Consider the following 18,693-nt stretch of genomic DNA (forward strand, 5'->3'; position numbering starts at 1 on the left):
TTGATAGTAACTTCCCATAGCCCCCGCCCCCTAGTCGCTGCTAACCACCATTCACTCTTTGCTCCTATGAATTGACTATTTTAGATACCTCATGTAACCATGCAGTATTTGTTTTTCTATGACTGACATTTCACTGAACATAATGTCCTCCAGGTTCATCCATGTTGTGGCATATTGCAGAATTTCCTTCTGTTTTAAGGCTGAATATTATCCCATTGCATGTATATACCACATTTTCTTTATCCATTCATCTCTTGATGGATAGATATTTAGATTGTTTCCACATTTTGACTTATATGAATAATGCTGCAATGAACATGGGAGTGCTGATATCTCTTTCACATCCTGATTTCCATTCTTTTGGGTATATATCCAGAAGTGGGGTAGATACTGTTTTCCATAATAGCTGCACCATTTTACATTCTTACTAACAGTGTGCAAGTGTTCCAATTTTTCCACATCCTCACTAACACTTGTTGTCATTTGTTTATTTATAATAGCTATCCCAACAGGTGAGATATATTTGAATGTGGTTTGAATTTGGTAAACAGTTAGCCATTGATGATTAGGTAGCTAGTAACTAAGGTTTTTACTTTTTTTGTGATTACTGATTGTAGCTTTTAGTTGTTCACCTGCCCGTTGTTAACTGTGCTGCTTAGGCCATGTGCTATCTGACCCTAACTAGATTCTTACAGATAACATCTCCCTGGCATCTGGGTCACTATGATAAGGGGTGTTTGAGCTGTTTTTCAGGAATTAAGACTCCCTTGTCCACTTCAGCCCAGTTGAGACCACCATCCCATCGACTGGGCCTGTGCAGATGCCCGATAAGTGACCTTGTGACGTCAAGAGGCTAAAAACTCCACCCTCGGATCATATTAAACCACCATTTTATGAAATGCGTCCCATGAAAAGGCGTGAAGTGTGACTACGCCTGTGCGGATCATCGATGACTTCACCTCTCCTCACCTCCAATCATCTGTCTCCGCACTTCAGACCACCTTGCCCTCTGCCCCATAAATATTCCTGAGCCCCCATTTTCAGAGAGGCAAATTTGAGACTCCTCCTGTTTCCTCATGTGGCTGCTTTGTGATTAAAACCCTCTCTCTTCTGCAATCTTGTCATCTCAGTGTTTGGCTTTCCAGGCGATGGGCAAAACCGAACCTGGTTCTATAACAGATTTGACCCATTAGAAGTCTAAAACTGGAAAGTCAGATAGGAATTCTTTGTACAGTCCTGAAGAAGTTGAGACTTTAGACACACAGATCAACTCTTTCCCTCCCTAGGGAAAATTGAGAATTGCAGTTTTTCATCCATTCCCTCTGTGATGAACTAGAGGAAAGATCTATGATGGCTACCAGCCCAAGTCTCCGTCTCCATTTTCTTCTGGTTTGCTAGACTGTGCTGGGCCTATCAGAGCTCTTAAGATCAGCAGGACAGAAACCAGTCCTCTGGGGAGCACTCTCAGGAAAGCTGGGACATTGGATGCATGAACCAAACTCTTTCCTCCCCTGGGGGAAACTGGGAGCTAAGGGGTCTCCTCTTAATTGTCTGGCACTGCACCAGGGGCAGGGTGGAAAGGTGAAAACGTGTCTTGATCTCCCCACTGATGTCAGTGAGTCTGCTTTTGCATTTCCCTTGGGTTCAGGAGCATTTCAGTTAGTTTTTTATTTTTCACAAAGGGAGTTTGTCTGTGAATTGTTGCTGAGTCAGTATGTTTGTTGTGGGATGAAGAGGGGAGGGCTTCCTTCTTGCCATCTTGTTGATATCACTCCCTATTTACTATTTATTTATAACTTACTTTCATCCAATTATGCAGCTTGAACCACCCACATTATTTGGCAGAATTATATTTGAATAACTTTTATCTCCAATATCCTATCAAAAATGTCTAGCAATATTGAAGACATGTGGAAGAATGTCTCCATAAGGTAAGATGCAGTATTGTTAAGATGTCAATTCTCATCATTTTCCTCTGTAGATTCAATGCAATCCCAATCAAAATCCTTATACTCTTTAGAAAATAGATATTAGGGGCCAGCCCCATGGCCCAGTGGTTAAGTTCTCACACTCTGCTGCGGCGGCCCAGAATTTTGCTGGTTCGGATCCTGGGCACAGACGTGGCACCACTCGTCAGGTCAAGTTGAGGCGGCATCCCACATGCCACAACTAGAAGGACCTGCAACTAAGATATATAACTATGTACCGGGGGGATTTGGGGAGACAAAGCAGAAAAAAAAAAGAGATTGGCAACAGTTGTTAGCTCAGGTGCCAATCTTTAAAAAATAAAAAAAATTAAAAAAAGGAAAATAGATATTGACAAGCTGATTGCAAAATTAACGTGGAATGTTAAAAGAACTCGAAAAATCAAAATAACTTTGTAAAAGGAATAAATTGGAGGACCCACATTGTTCCATATGAAGACTTACTATAAATCTGCAATAATCAAGACGGTATGGTGTTGGTTAAAAGGTAGGCAGTTGACCAACTCAGAATAGGGAGCTCAGAAATAAACACTCACAATTTAATTAAGAACTTTGTGATGAAAATACAACAACAGCTTAAAGGAAAAGTGGTAGTCTTTTCAACAAATGGTGCTGGAACACCAACTGGAATTTGAACATTCATGAGCTTAATAATGAAACTCCACGCACACCTCACACTTTGGACAAATATTAACCTCAAATGAATCATAGATATAAATGAAAACGTAAAACTATAACTTCTAGCAGAATGCTAGGAAAAACATCTCCACGATCTTGAGTTAGGCAAGGACTTTCAGATGTAACACTTAAAGCATGATTCAAAAAAAATGATAACTAGAACTTTATCAACATTAAAAATTTGTGTTCAATGAAAGACACTGTGAAGAAAATAAAAAGACTTGCCACAGAGTGGGAGAAAATATTTGCCTATAATATTTCTGACCAAGAATTTGTATTGAGAATATAAGAAAAGCTCTCAAAAGTTAAATAATAAAAACTTAATGAAAAGAGGCAATGGTTCTAAACATACACTTCATCAAAGCAGACATGTGAGTGACAAATAAACATGAAAAGAAGTAAACATGAAAAGAGGCTCATTGGAATTAGCCATTAGGGAAATGTGAACTCAAACCACAAAGAGATGCCTCTATATAACTATTGGAATATTTATGCATGTAAATTTATGTTTATTTCGTTTATATTTACATTTATGGTTAAATAAAAACAAGTCGAAGTATACACACTAAATGTTGATAATTGGGAAGATAAGAGAGGAAATGATTTTTACTGAGCTTCTCTTTGTAATAATCAGTGTGGGTTCCTTATATGATTTATAAACACAATAAACTTCACATAAATAAATATATAAATGCTTTAAAGCAAAATGTAACAAAGCTTTTAAACACAGAGTTTCATTTATTTTTCTGCTACCTTTGAAGGACACACTACATTTAAAAATATTTTTATAATTTTTTTATTTGATTACTGTTATAGACTCAGTATTGCTATCAGTTTTTACCAAAAAATACCAGCCCAGATATCATCCAAATTGTTGTGGGTAAATTATTGATATCTTTAATTTTTGTTTTTTAGCTCTAAAGTATGTTCTTATTTCATCCTGGCCTGAATGGGGAACGTCTCATTAACCACAGCAAACCAGTTATTATGCAATAGGCATATTATGAATTACTTTAATTACATCTTCATAAACAAGCACAGATGAAGAAAATTACACAACTTCTTGGATATTGCCACCCCACCCCAGGACTGCCTGTCTCTTTCTTGGAAGTTACTTGAGCTAGAAGTGCTACAGTGTATACTAATGATAACTCATTCATGTTTTTAAAAGGCTTTTCTTCAGAAAGTTCATGTTAATATTGATTTAGCAGCATTTTAAAAAAATTTTACTGGGGCCGGCCTAGTGGTGCAGTGGTTAAGTGTGCATGTTCTGCTTCGGTGGCCCGGGGTTTGCTGGTTTGGATCCCAGGTGAGGACATGGCACAGCTTGGCAAGCCATGCTGTGGCAGGCATCCCACATATAAGGTAGAGGAAGATGGGCACAGATGTTAGCTCAGGGCCAGTCTTCCTCAGCAAAAAGAGGAGGATCGGTGGTAGATGTTAGCTCAGGACTAATCTTCCTCAAAAAATGAAAAGTTTTAGTGAGGTATAATTCATATATCATATTCTGCACCCATTTAAAATGTACCATTTAGTGGTTTTCAGTATACTCAGAGATATGTGCAACCATTGCAATAGTCAATTTTAGAAAATTTTTCTCACCTCACAAAGAAACTGTCTCCTTCAGGTTATCAATTTCCTAATCCTCATCCCTTCCCCAGCCCCAAGCAAACACTAATCTGTGTTAGGACTTCAGTAGCCTGGGTTATTCTGGACATTTCATGTCGTGGAATCATACAATATGTGGTCTTTTGTGAATGGCTTTTTCATTTATCCTACTTTCAAGGTTCATCCATGTTGTAGCACACATCTGCATTTTATTTATTTTTATGCCTGAGTAATATGTCATTGTATGAATATACCATGTTTTATTTATCCATTCATGAGTTGATGAGCGTCTGGGCTATTTCCACATCTTCACTATTACGAATAATACTACAAACATCTGTGTACAAGTTTTTGTGTGAATGTCTGTTTTCATTTCTCTTGGATATACATCTAGGAGGAGAATTGCTGGGTCATATTGTAACTCTATGCTGAGTCAGCTGAGGAACTTCCAGACTGATTTTCAAAGTGGCTTACAACTTTACATTCCTACCAGCGGTGTATGAAGGTTCCGATTGTTCCACACCCTTGCCCATAGAGATCATTATCTGACTTTTTGATCCTAGGTATCATAATGGATGTGATGTGGTATTTCATTGTGATTTTGACTTGCATTTTCCTGATGATTAATGATGTTGAGTATCTTTTCAAGTTCTTATTGATTGTGTGTATATTTTCCTTGGAGAAATGTCTATTAAGATCTTTCCCCTTTTTTTTTTAAATTGAGTTGTTTGTTTTTCTTGTTGAGTTATGAGTTCTTTCTGTATTCTGGGCCTAAGTCTCTTATCAGATATAAAGTTTGCAAATATTTTCCTCAGTTCTGTGTGTTGTCCTTTCTCTTCCTTGCTGGTTCCCTTTGAAGCACAAGATTTTTTAATTTTGATGAAGTCTAATTTATTTATGTTTAATTTGGTTGCTTGTACTTTTGGTATCATATCCACAAATCCATTGCCAAATCCAGGTTCATAAAGATTTACCCATAAGCTTTTTCCTGAGAGTTCTATTAATTGCATCTTTTACATTTTGCTCTTTGATTTTGTCTAAATTTTTGTATATGGTGAGAGGTAGAAGTTCACTTCATTCCTGGACATGGGACTCTCCTGTTGTTCCAGTACAATTTGTTGAAAAGCCTGTTCTTTTCCCATTGAATGGTCTTGGCACCTTTGTCAAAAATCAGTTGACTATAGTTTATTTCAATTACAGAATACTTGGGGTTTTTTTCTTTGAATAATTTCTAGCTCTCCATTGATACTTGCTATTTGATGTGACCTTGCCATCAAAACTTACTTTACTTTTTAACCATGATTTTCTTTGAAATTATTTACAAAGGATGCTTTGAAGGCTTTGTCTGTTAAATCTGACACCAGGATTCTCTTGCAGGCAGCTTCTAGTTTTTTCCTGATTTATGAGTCATACTTTCCTGTTTCTTTGTATGTCTCATAATTTTTGGTTGGATAATGGACATTTTATTCTGGCAAATGGACATTTACTCTGGTTACTGCCACCCTCTCTCTGCTATCCTTGGGACTTGTTATTGTTATTTGCTGGTATATTTATGACTGGCTGAATGATTTTAGTGCATTCCATTTCCTTCCTGTAGCATGAAACCTCTGATGTTGTTCTTGAGTGGGTGCAGCCTTGGGTATGCCCACAGTCACTCTGGGATGGGATGACAGCTGTTTTGGAAGGGCACCTTGACTGCCACATTACATGACCACGCCCAGCTGTTAAGTTCTGTATTTGACAGTTGACTAATTTATTGTTTCAAGCAATACCCCGAGGCATAAATTGTTTCATGCACTAAACTCATCAAATTCCTGCTCTTTTAAGGGATAGTGTCTGAGATCAGTATTTGAAATTTTGAAATTTTTCCTGACCTTAGTCTGACTCCTTCCATGTCCCTCAACCATCTCCTTCCTGCTCCCTCTTCTCTCAGGCAAACTGGCTGGCCTACAGTTTAGCCTGCACGTCCAACGAATCTACCAGTCTCCTTCTAATTGCATTTGGATCAGTATCTGAACCATTGCTGTTTTCCAATGCTCACTATGGTGCTTTGCTCTGAATGAACGAACTAAGAACAACCTGTCAATTATGCAGCCACATCCTCTGCTGAAGCACCTTAAAATCTGGAAAGTACAATTTAAATAATAAGAATATATATATAAGGAACTTATCCATTCATCTTGCTATTGAAATATTTTGTCTGGTTATCAATGAACATTTTATAAAACATTTAATAAGTTAATAATATGACTATTTAATTTCTCCAAATGCAAGTTCTAAATCATTCAAATGAAAAATACTAAGATTTCACCCTGAAAAATGGTTACCTTCTAATTTTGAATGCAACTAAAAGCCTCTTCTTTCCAATGAATTCACAATCTTAATAAGAGCCTTAGGAAAAATTGTGTATTCATTATAGAGGAAATAAAATATGGGAAGAGGTGTATTTTTTTGCACTACAACATATACTTTTCACTTAAAAATCACTTTAGGTGTGTTGTATACATTTATGGCTTAAAATTTTTATTAGGTTAGAAGCGAAATCATAGCTATGTTGGTAATGTACATAATTCCCATTTAAGTATCTAAAACATCTAGACTCATAAGATGAACTGGAAAGGTATAGCCAAACAAAAACATAAATTGCCCACAAATTAAATATCACATTCATATTTGGAATATTGAATAAAATTGTCTTTAACAGTAATACCAATAGCATCAATACCTAATATAATATTTTTACTCTCTCAGGTGATGTTTAAGCAGGCTTAACAGTAACACGCAAGCTAAATGTACAATATTTGTACTATTGGTGTTAATGGTTTTAATGATTTGTGAAGAATTGTCCATAATCCTATAACATGTTTATTGAGAAGAAAGAAGAGAGAGTGAAGACTTTCACAATTGTCCATTGGTAATGAGGCCACTCTTACCATGTTGACAGTGGAGACCAAGTGGGTAGCCAGAACTCATGCTTCTGCCCATCAGCAATAAGAAATCCCTCACCTCCGGTGTCAACAGAGGCCAAGTGGGGAACTTGGACTCGTACCTTCACCTGGCAGTGAAGAAATGGTGTCCCCACTTCCCCTGCATGAACAATGGCAGAAAAAGCTAATTAAAGAAGACTTAAATAGGACCCAGAGTTCCATAACATAATATGAAAATGTCTAGATTTCAACTAAAAAGTCACTTATCATTCCAAGAACCAGGGAGATCTCAAACTGAATAAAAAAAGAAAAGCAATAGTTGGTGAAATGACAAGAAATTTCAGAAATAACTGACAAAAAATTTTAATGAAGCCATGATAAAAATGCTTTAACAAGCAAATACACTTGAAACCAATAAAACACGTAGAAGATGTCAGCAAAGAAATAGAAAGTCTCAACAAAGAAATTGACATTATGAAAAGTCAAATGAAAATTTTAGAACAACAAAATCTAATAACTGAAATGAAAAGCTCAGTGGGTGGGCTGGACAGGAGAATGGATGAGGCAGAGGAAAGAATCAATGAACTGGAAGATAGAATGATGGAAATTAGTAGTCTAAACAACAGAGAGAAAATGCACTAAGTTAAAAAAATGATGAAAAATGAAAAAATTTTCAAAAGTGTTGTGGAACTAAAACAGAAGATCTAACATTTGTGTCTTTGAGTCCAGGAAAGAAGAGAGAGAGTGCAGGGCTAAAAAAATTCTAAAATTTTTCTAAAAGCTAGAAAAAATTCAGTAAATAATAGCTGAAAACTTTCCTCACTTGGCAAGACACATAAAAAGGTTAGAGAAGCTGCCAAATCCAAATAGGATGAAACCCCCAAAATTCATGCAAAACACATCATGCTGAAACTTCTGAAAACTATAGACAAAGAAGCAAATCTTGGTAAGTTCAGAGAAAATTGATACATTAGCTCTAGGAGAAGGCAATTCAAATGGCAGTAGATTTCTCATGAGAAATCATGGCGACCAGAAAGATGGAGCACAATATTTTTCAGGTGCTGAAAGCAAAAAGAAAAAATTGCCAACATAGATCCTAAACCCAGTGAAAGTATTCCTCAGGAAGGAAGGGGAAATTTAGACATTTTTAGTTGAAGGAAAACTAAGTGAATTTGTTGCCAATAGACCTAACCTAAAAGAATGGCTAAAGAATGTTATCTAAACATAAAAGAGACAATAAAAAGGACTTTTGGAACATCAGGAAGGCAGAAAGAATGCAGTCAGCAAAATGTGGGAAAATACAATGAATGTTCCTTCTCTTGGGTTTTGTACATCATGTTTGATGATCGAAGCAAAAATTAGAACACTCTCATATGTCATTCTAAGTGTACGTAGGGGAATTTTTTATCAAAATTATATTTTAATTGGAGGAGAGAAAGAGACAGAAAAAGAGATAGGTCTCTATACTTCACTCAAACTGGTCAACAAAAACACCATTAGACTAATTTATTGTAATGTAATCTAATCTAACCTAATGTAATCGATAAATTACTTACGTATAATGTAATACCTGGAGAAATCACTGAAAATTTTGTATGAAGAGACACTCAAAAACACTGTATATAAATCAAATGGAATTCTTAAAAAATGTTCAAATAACCAAGAGGATGGTAGGAAAAAGTGAATAATAAATAAAAGCAGAGAAAACAAACAAAAAACACAAATACAGTGGCAGACCATATTAACATATAATAATTAGATTAAAGTTGAGTGGTCTAAATATACCAATTGAAAGAGAGATATTGGCAGAGTGGATTAAAAATGTGATTCAACTATATGTCTTCTACAAGAAACTCACTTCAAATATAACAATATAGGCAGATTGAAAGTGAAAGTATGGAAAAATTTATATCATGTAATCATCAATCAGAGGAAAGTAGCAGTGACTATATTAGTATAAGTCAACTTCAGAGCAAAGAAAGTCATCAGAGGCAGAGGGACATTATATAATGATAAAAGAGTCAATCCATGAAGAAGACATAACAATTCTAAATGTTTATGCACCAAACAACAGAGCTGGGAGTGTGTTACACAAAAACTGATAGGATTAAAAGAATAGATCAACTCACAATTATCATTGGAGATTTCAACACCTCTCTTAAATTTTGATAGAGCAACTAGACTCAAATTAAGAAGGATATAGAACAGCTCAACAACACCATCAACTAGCAGGATCTAATTGATATTTATAGAACATTTAACCCAACAACAACAGAATATGTATTGTTTTCAAGCACTCAAACAACATATGCCAAGATAGACCACGTATAGGACCATAAACAATCTTCAACAAATTTAAAAGGATTGATATCATACACTGTGTTCTCTGAGCACAATAAAATCAAACTAGAAATCAGTGTCAGAAAGATAACATGAAATCCCAAACATTTGGAAAACATTACATTTTAAGTAATCTGTGAGTCAAAGAGGAAGTCTTAGAGGAAATAAAAAAATAAATAATGAACTGAATGGAAATGAATGCACAACATATCAAAATTTGCAAAACCAAGCTAAAGCTTTGCCGAAAGGGAAATTTATAGCACAAAATGCATACATTAGAAAAGATGAAAAGGCTCAAATCAGTAATCTAAGATCCTATCTCAAGAACACAGAAGTTGCAGAGCAAACTAAACCCAAAGAAGCAAAGGAACAAAGAGCAGAAAGCAATGTATTAGAAACGTGTAAAAAAACAAAGAAAAGCAATGAAATAGCTGGTTCTTTAAAAACAACAGTAAAATTGACAAGCCTCTAACAAGACTTCCAAAGAAAGGAGGACACAAATTACCAGTATGAGGAATGAAAGAGGGGGCATCACTACAGATTGTAGACATCAAAAGCATAAAAAGAAAAGACTACAAACAACTCGACATATATAAACTTGACGACCTAGATGGCCCAAACCCTCTAAAAACTTCAACTGGTCCAAACTACCACAACTCACCATTATGAAACAGATAATTTTAATTGCTTTAAAACTGTTAAAGAATTGAATTTGTAATTTGAAAATTACCGAAAAAAGAAATCTTCAAGCCCAGATGGTTTTACCAGGGAAATCTACCAAATGTTTAAAAAAGAAGTGAAACAAATTCTACATAATATCTTCCAGAAAACAGAAGAGAAGAGGAGACTCCCCAACTAATTTTTAGAAGGTAATATTACCTTGATATCAAAATCAGAGTGTGAAAAATGAAAACTTCAGACTAATATTCCTCACAAATATACATACAAAAGTCCTTAAGAAAATATTAACAAATATTTCAACAATAATAAAGATTGTGTATCATGACTATGTTATGTTTATTCCAGGGATGAAAGGCTGGTTTCACTCTGAAAAGTAGCTTGTCAGGTTTTTTAAAAGCTAAACATGCAATTACCATATGACTCAGCATTTATATTTCCAGGCATTTATCCCAGAAAAATAAATACTTAGGTTTACACAAAAACCTGTAATGAATGTTTTTAACAGCTTTATTTATAATATCCAAAACTAGAAAAAACCCAGATGTCTTTCAATGGGTGGATGCTTAAACAGACTATGGTGCATCCATGCTTGAAATAGTGCTCTGCAATAAAAAGGAACAAACTACTGATACACGCAACAATCTGCTGAATCTCCCAAGAATTGCATTGGGCGAAAAAAGCTAACCCTGGAGTTACATACTGCACGATTCCACTTATACAACGTTCTTGAAGTGACAAAATTGTGAAAACAGAGAACACATTAATGTTTGTCACAGGTTAAGGAGGGGAGCTGCTGTGAGAGGAAGGTGGATTTGGCTATAAAAAAGTAACAGGAGGGACCCTTGTGATAATGGAAATGTGCGTCTTGACTCTATCAATGTCAATATCCTGGTTGTGATAGGGTGTAATGGTTTTGTAAGATGCTTTTTTGGGGGGGAAACTGCATAAAGCCTGCATAGGATTTCTGCATTATTTTAAAAGAAGCATAAATCTTAGCAAAGTCTGATTGGATTTTGCATTTTTTTTTGCCTTCAAATTATGCCTAATTTCATCTTCTGAATAGGGAAAAATATAGAGCCAAAAGAACACAAAGGGTGCACTGTGATTGAGTACTATGAGTGGATAAGGGAATGTCATAATTATTCACAACCACAAGAAATAAATATTGTTTTGCAGCGTTTCCAATGGTTAAGGATGTGAAAAACATTTGTATATTTACACGTGTTAAACAGTATGAGGGCTTCTCGTTTCTCTAGACCTGTTCGTCATCTAGCATAGATATTAGCATAAAAGTCTATATTTTTCTTTCTTCAGTTGACATCTTATTAGGAATTTCTATAGCAGATGTGTGTGGTTACGCTCACATTTGTGTAACAAAATAAGCATTTTACATTGCAGTAATGTGCATAAAACAAAATTGTACACAATTACAATTAGGATATTTAAAAATAAGACTGATTATTATAAATTGGGTCAAAGGAAAATGGATGAATAGCTTTTTAAAGAATATATTTATTCATTTTATCCTTTTATAGGGATAGCTCTTTTTCTTTTCAACATATGACTGTGATTTTAAATTAAAAATAGTGTCCATCTGTGTTTCAGCCTTGCAAAATGCTAAGGGACTTTGGTGTGAAAGCCTAGAATGAATTTACTACGTCATTTGCTACTGGTAGCACTGAGAAGAGGAAGTCATAAAAATATTTTTGCACAGCAACTCTGGTGGCTATGATTCTGGGGATCTCCCAGCTGGAAGAAACTAGCCCGTGGCACTTCGTGCTGTATGTGAAAGAAACATAATGGGAAAAATCATGCAGTTACACTGAGGGTTATGACAGACTCGCAGATATGTGTGCATATGTGTGGGCAAGCCAAGAATGCACGTTGTGATGTTCCCAATGCTTCTAAAGAAAAGTGAAGAACCAATTCTTTTGTCTGTTCTTAGGTTCTCCATGCACTTGCTTACACTCTCCATCCATGCTTAGTACAAGAAGGGAATAGAGTCAGATATGTCACCCGAAGTAAATAAGAACCCTACCAATGTTTTTAGCATTCACTGGGGGGAAAGGAAGTGTTGGATTACTTCCACTGAAGGAAAATTCCTCCCTGTCCCCTGGTCCAGCACCTCGCACTCAACATAATCATACATATATTTCTGTCTTAATGCACCAAAATATTGCGAAAAATTATAGAATAATGCCATGCAATAAATATTAATTCTTTTCAAATATGATTATTTTGCTTTAACTGCCTAGTATTATTTGACTTTCTAGACTTTTCATGACCTTAACTTAATTTCTCAAAGACCTTGTGAATTACAGATGCCAAATAAGAATTACCTGTGGACTTATTAAATCTTTGAAAGCTGTATTGGTCAGATTTCAGTTGAAATAATGCTGCATAAAAACAATCCAAAACTCAGTGGTTCATTGCAGCAAGCATTCATTACCTTCTGATGAGTATGCAAGCAGGCTGGAGTTCTCCTGGGCCTGGATGAGATTAGCTGACGTAACTCCTTGCTGACATTTGGATTCAAGACTGCTCCACGTCTCCTCATTCTCTCTGAGCCAGTGATATCCAGGACACATTCTTCTCGTGACAAGAGGCGGAAGCATGCGGGACTAAACTAAAGCACACAAGTCCTTGTTTGAATTGAGCTCCTGAACATTGCAGTGGTCGAAGCACCCATATGGCCAAGGTGAACATCAATGGGACAGGGCAATAAATTGTACCCACGATATTTGGAGTACTTCAAAGACTCGGGGTACTCATAATTCAACTATGGAGAGAAAGCGAACAACTGTGTAGAGTAACCTAATAAACTAAAGAAACAAGAACAGAAGTAGGGAGAACTTGGTCATTCAGATGTTCAAAATTATTCACCATAAACTTTTCAGTGAAGTTTTAACATGTATACAAAAAGGTGCACAAATCATAAATATATAGTTCAATAATCTTTTACGTAGTTTGCTATGAGTTTCTATCATAACTACATGCTGAAATTGATGAAAAGATTTACGGAATGATGAAACGACTTCACAATTTGTTTATTTTATTTCTGTTAGCGTAGTGAATTGCATTAATTATTGTGATTTTTTTCATGTTGAACCAGAGTAACACTTATGGAATAACTCAAATTGCCCACATTTTATATAAATTATAAAATTCTATTTACTATTACTTGGGGTAGAATTTGTGTCTATGATAATGAGAAAAATCAGTCTTACTTTTTGTTTTTTGTCATGCTCTTCTCAGGTTTTGACATCAAGTTCACTGTAGCCACATAAAATGAAATGAGGAATGTTCCCTCTATCTTTTCATACTCTAAGTTTTTAGAAGATTGATGTTATTTCATTTTTAAAACTTTGAAAGAACTTAAAAGGAAGCCATCTGGACCTTATTCTTTATTTGTAGGGACATTTTGAATAATATTTTCATTTCTTTAATAAAATAGAACACTGTGGTTTTCATTTCTTCTTGTGCCAGTTTTGATATGTAGTGTTTTTATTTTTCTTTATTTTTTCATTCTTTGTTAAAGATTGGCACTTGTGCTCACATCTGTTGCCAATCTTTATTTTTTCTTCTTCTTCTTTCCAAAGCCCGAACCTGTGAACAACCCCCGGCCACCGAAGTGAGCCAGTGAACTCAACCACTACACCACCAGGCCAACCCCTATAACATGTTATTTCCTTTTCATACGTTACTCTTGCTTGAGACTTATCAATTGGATTGGTCTCTGCAAAGACCCAGCATTTGTCACTATTTTCTCTATTATACATTTGTTGTCTTTTTCATTAATAGCCGCTGTTATTTTATTATTTCCATTTGTCAACTTTCTTTGAATTTGATTTTCTGGTATTCACTATCTTTTTGAAATAGATACGTTAATTTCTAGGCCTTATTTCTTTTATATGAACTTTAGTCCCCCAATTTTTTCTAAGCACTGATTTAGCTGGCTATCTCCCAGATATTTTCATGTAATATTTTATTTATTGAATTAAAATATTTTCTGATCCTCTTCCTGTTAGTTATCTACTATAGCCATTGTGTTACCTAAAAGTATAAGGCTAAATTTCCAAATAGCTGAGGGTTTCCTAGGCAGTTTTTTGTTACAGATTTCTAGTTTTACTCTACTTTGGTCAAAGAGTGCCCTTGAGGATTTCTTCATGTTAAAGTACATGATTATATTTGGTAAAGAGTCTGTGTGTATGCAAAAAGAATGTGTGCTCTGGCCTTTCTTGGTTACAATATCCTAGATAGGTAAATTGGGTTGAATTTTTAAATTGTGTTGTTCACATTTTCTAATCATCTATAGATTTTTTTTTTCTGATTTTATCAATTGCTAAGAAATAAGTGTGAAATTCTTTCCCTATGATTGTGGATCATCCTATTTCTCTTTTGAGTCTGACTTTAGGTTATTAGATGCATACAAATTTAGAATATCTTTCTGAAAGATTGACCCTTTATTATTTTGAAAATAATTTTTATATCTAATAATGTTGTTGTCTCCGTGTCTCCTGTGCCTAATATTAGTGAAGCTGCACTAGCTTTCATTTGGTTAGCGTTTTCATGCAATATATTTTTGCATTATTTTCAACTTTTCTATATTCTTAAATTTATGCCTCTTACATGCAATATAAAATTGTTTTCAAATCTAATGTGAGCATTTAGTCTATTTACATATAATTATAGAAATATTTGGGTTTGGATTTCAATCTGTTATAATACTATTTTTCTATTTGCTCAATCTTTATTCTGTTGCTGTTATTTTCTTTTCCCCCTTTTAGGATTGATCATTTACTTTTAAAATTCCATATTTCCTCCCTATTGGCCTTGTAGTTATAAGTTCTTTTATAATTCTTTCAGTGGTTATCCAATAGATTACAACATGCATCCTTGACTTATTAAAACAAAATAAATTGGGGCATTTACAACTTTGCTGACAAAGCAAGAACCTAAGAATACAAGTCTATTTATCTGCCTTCTAACTTTTGTGCTTTGGAGGTGTATATTCTGATTCTACATAACTTTGTAATTCCACAAAATTAATGTTATTCTTTAATGTCAATATTTACTTATATTTAACCACATATATACCATTTTCTTTGATCTACATTCATTTCTTTTTGTACTTCCATTAAGCATCATTTATCTCCTGCCAAAAGAATTCACTTTGCGCCTTTAGCAGGTTTTTTAGTAAAATTCAGCATCTGATGAATTCTTTCAGTTTTCCTTTTTCCTGAATAGCATCTTCATGTGGCTTTATTTTTGAAGAATGTTTTCACTGCATATAGAATTCTAGTTTGGCAGTTTCCTTTCAGCACCTTAAAGAAATTGTTTCTTATTTCTCTAGATTCCATCATATTTGTTGGAAAGTAAGCTATGAGTTTATTGTTACTCTTTGAAGTAAGTGTGCCTGCTTTTTCTTTCTGTCTGCTTGTAAGATTTTCTTCTCTATCATTAGTTTTCAGTAGTTTGACTCCGTTTTGCCTAGGTATGGTTTCCTTTGTGTTTTTCTTTCTTATGATTCACTGAGCTACTTAAATCTCTAAGTGTCTGGTTGTTTATCTTCAATTTTGGGAAATTGTTGGCCAGTATTGTTTCAGCTATTGTTTTTACCCCATCCATTCTTTTCTCTCCTTTTGGAACTCCTTTAAGAGATGTTTTAGACATTCTCCCTATGGCCCACAAGTCTCTTACCTTCTTTTGTTTAATTGGTCATACCCTCTATGCATGTGCTTCAGTCTGGATATATGCTATTCAATTATCATCAATTAATTAATGCTTTCACCTGCTACATTTCATGTTTTCAAAACTATATACTTCATTCTCATCTTCAGTTATAGTAATTTAATTCTATAATTTACATGTGATATTTTTATTATGAGTCCTCTGGTACAATTTTCTATCTTGTAATTTAGCTCATTAAACATTTTTTAGGGGATGCAAAACAGCATAAACTTTATTTTTTAAAAATAACCAATATACAAGTTTCTTTTCATTTGTCCTTTTGTCAATTTAAACCTTATTTTTTACCTTTTAAGTAGAGTATAATTGACATATAACTTTATATTAGTTTCAGGTGACAACATATTTGCGTATATTGTGAAATGATCACCACAGAAAGTCTAGTTAACATCCGTCACCTTACGTAGTTTCACTTATTATATTAATTATAATTATTTTAAAGTCCAAGTTTGGAACTCTAGTATTTAGATTACTTGAAGTTTATTTTTAAGTTGTCTCAACCTCCCCTCCCCCGATATTTGGTCGTTTGTTTCTAACAGCTGGTATGTGCATGATATTTTATTGTGTCAAACTTTGCGTGAAGGAAATTTTAGTGGGCTTTGGATGTTATTTGTATGTTATTTGCCGTATGTTTTTGAATGCTATTTATCAATTTAAGTGAGTCTTAGTGTTATTTTACTACCAATTTTTAAAATTATGAAATGTATTAAATTTCATCAAATATTTATTCCTTATTAATTGAGATAATTGGTAAGTTTTTCTGCATTCATCCCTAGTGAGTTACATTAATAAATTCTTATGTGTTTTGGGACATAAATAACGTACTATAAAATTCAGCCTTTTAAAGTATACAATTGAGTGTTTTTTTAGTCTATTCACACAAGGCAATATCCGTGACACTCAATAACATGAAGTATTCCTGCACAATGAAGAATGGACCTCTAGATTTTAGAAATATTTTTATTAGATGTTGACATAAATATTTTTCAGCTGATTTTATCACAAAACTCTCAAGCATTTCACTTAAGCAGCATTTTCCTGGGCTCCCTAAGGATTATTCTACCAGACTCTCTAGCGCTCACCAGCATCTGTGGCTAAGTCACTAAAAATACTTAAAAGTACTGAGCATTACTTCATGTTGAATGTGTTTTCTAGATTTGCACATTTCAAATTCCACCTCCAAAGCTTTGAATACCGCAGCATTGTCTTCTTGATACATTTATACCTTTATAATATGTGTAAAATAGAATTAGTTTGACACAATAATTTTATATCACATCATTTGAAAATATACTGGGAAAGCATCTTAGTAAGATTGGGTGTCCCTGGTATTTATCAATCCATCTACAAATCACTCATTCCTTGGCTCCCTCTCCCAACAAATTATTCAATGTTGACCATGTACCACACATTATATGGGCCACTGGTGATAGAAAGATGAATAATACACATTGTCTTTCTCTTCAAGGGAGCCACAGACTATGAGGAGGCAGGTACATACACAAAATCTTGTAATGGTTAGGCATAAGTGCCATACTTTGGGTGACAGTGTAAATAGGTTTTGCCCAGAGCAGTCTTAGATTATGCCTGTCATCCTAATATAATTATCAATAATGACTTCTTTGAATTAAATAAAAGATCCAACTTGGTTGATGAAATATTCTACCTATCTATAATATCCAAAATGGTGTGAAAGAAAAATTGAGGGGAAGATGGACTATAATTTTTGAAAAAGTATAACCTTTATTTTCTAATTTTTTTCTCCATTCCTCTGTCTATTTACTCAATGTTGCCCCTTTTGCTACAACATCTTAGACCCAGGTTGATTCAGTAATTTCTTATTAACCAACTGTCTTCAGACTTTATTTGCTCTTCCCTGAAGGTCTGGGATTTATCAAAGTCAAGATTTAATCACAGAGGCTCAGGCCAGACGTACTGTGAGAACATGTTCCATTTGTTACTTGGCTCTGCCAATGCACATAAATCTGACTTAAGACTGCTTTGTATCAGGGGAAAATATCCCCAAAGGAGTCTCAGATCATTCTAATGGGGCCTCGGCTGAGACCATTTGATGCATCTGCCGGTGAGTACTTGCTTCCCATCCAGACTGAGGTTCCTGAAATAACATTCTCAACACCAAAATCTATATGCTCATGCAAAGTTTAATACAACCCATGAAATATATTAATTTTTATTTGTGTCTTTCATTTTTAATTGCAGTAATTCAGAGAAGATAAAAGAAACACTTGTAAACTGTTTCTTTTTATCTTTCAACAAAATCAGAAGATGACTATCCAGGTGTCTTTAAGATGTAGGGGCTCAACAGGGCGCTGTCAGCCAGAACTCGACTGGGACTTCCTTTGTAGTCAGAGGAAGCAGGTAGGCACAAGAAAATAATTTTAGGAATTGGAAGCCCTCCCATGCTATGCATGAAATATCTATGGTAATGCTTTGGTTTATTTCTTGGATTAAGAATTAGACATTTTGAGAATTTTTATTTGTCTAAATTGTGTATATTTGATTTTTGAATAGGTAATACATAAACATGGTGGAAAATCCAAACATTATATAGAAGTGTTTAGCAAACAGTCTTCAATCTACCTCATCTCAGCCAACTAGTCCTTCCTACTATATGCAAATGCTATTTCCTCTCCCTTAAACATTTTTCCAGAAGTATTTTATGCTTATACAATCAAATGCATACATACATAGTTGTGTAATTCCCT

This window comes from Equus przewalskii, chromosome 1, assembly GCF_037783145.1.
Source record: "Equus przewalskii isolate Varuska chromosome 1, EquPr2, whole genome shotgun sequence".
Taxonomy (NCBI): domain Eukaryota; kingdom Metazoa; phylum Chordata; class Mammalia; order Perissodactyla; family Equidae; genus Equus; species Equus przewalskii.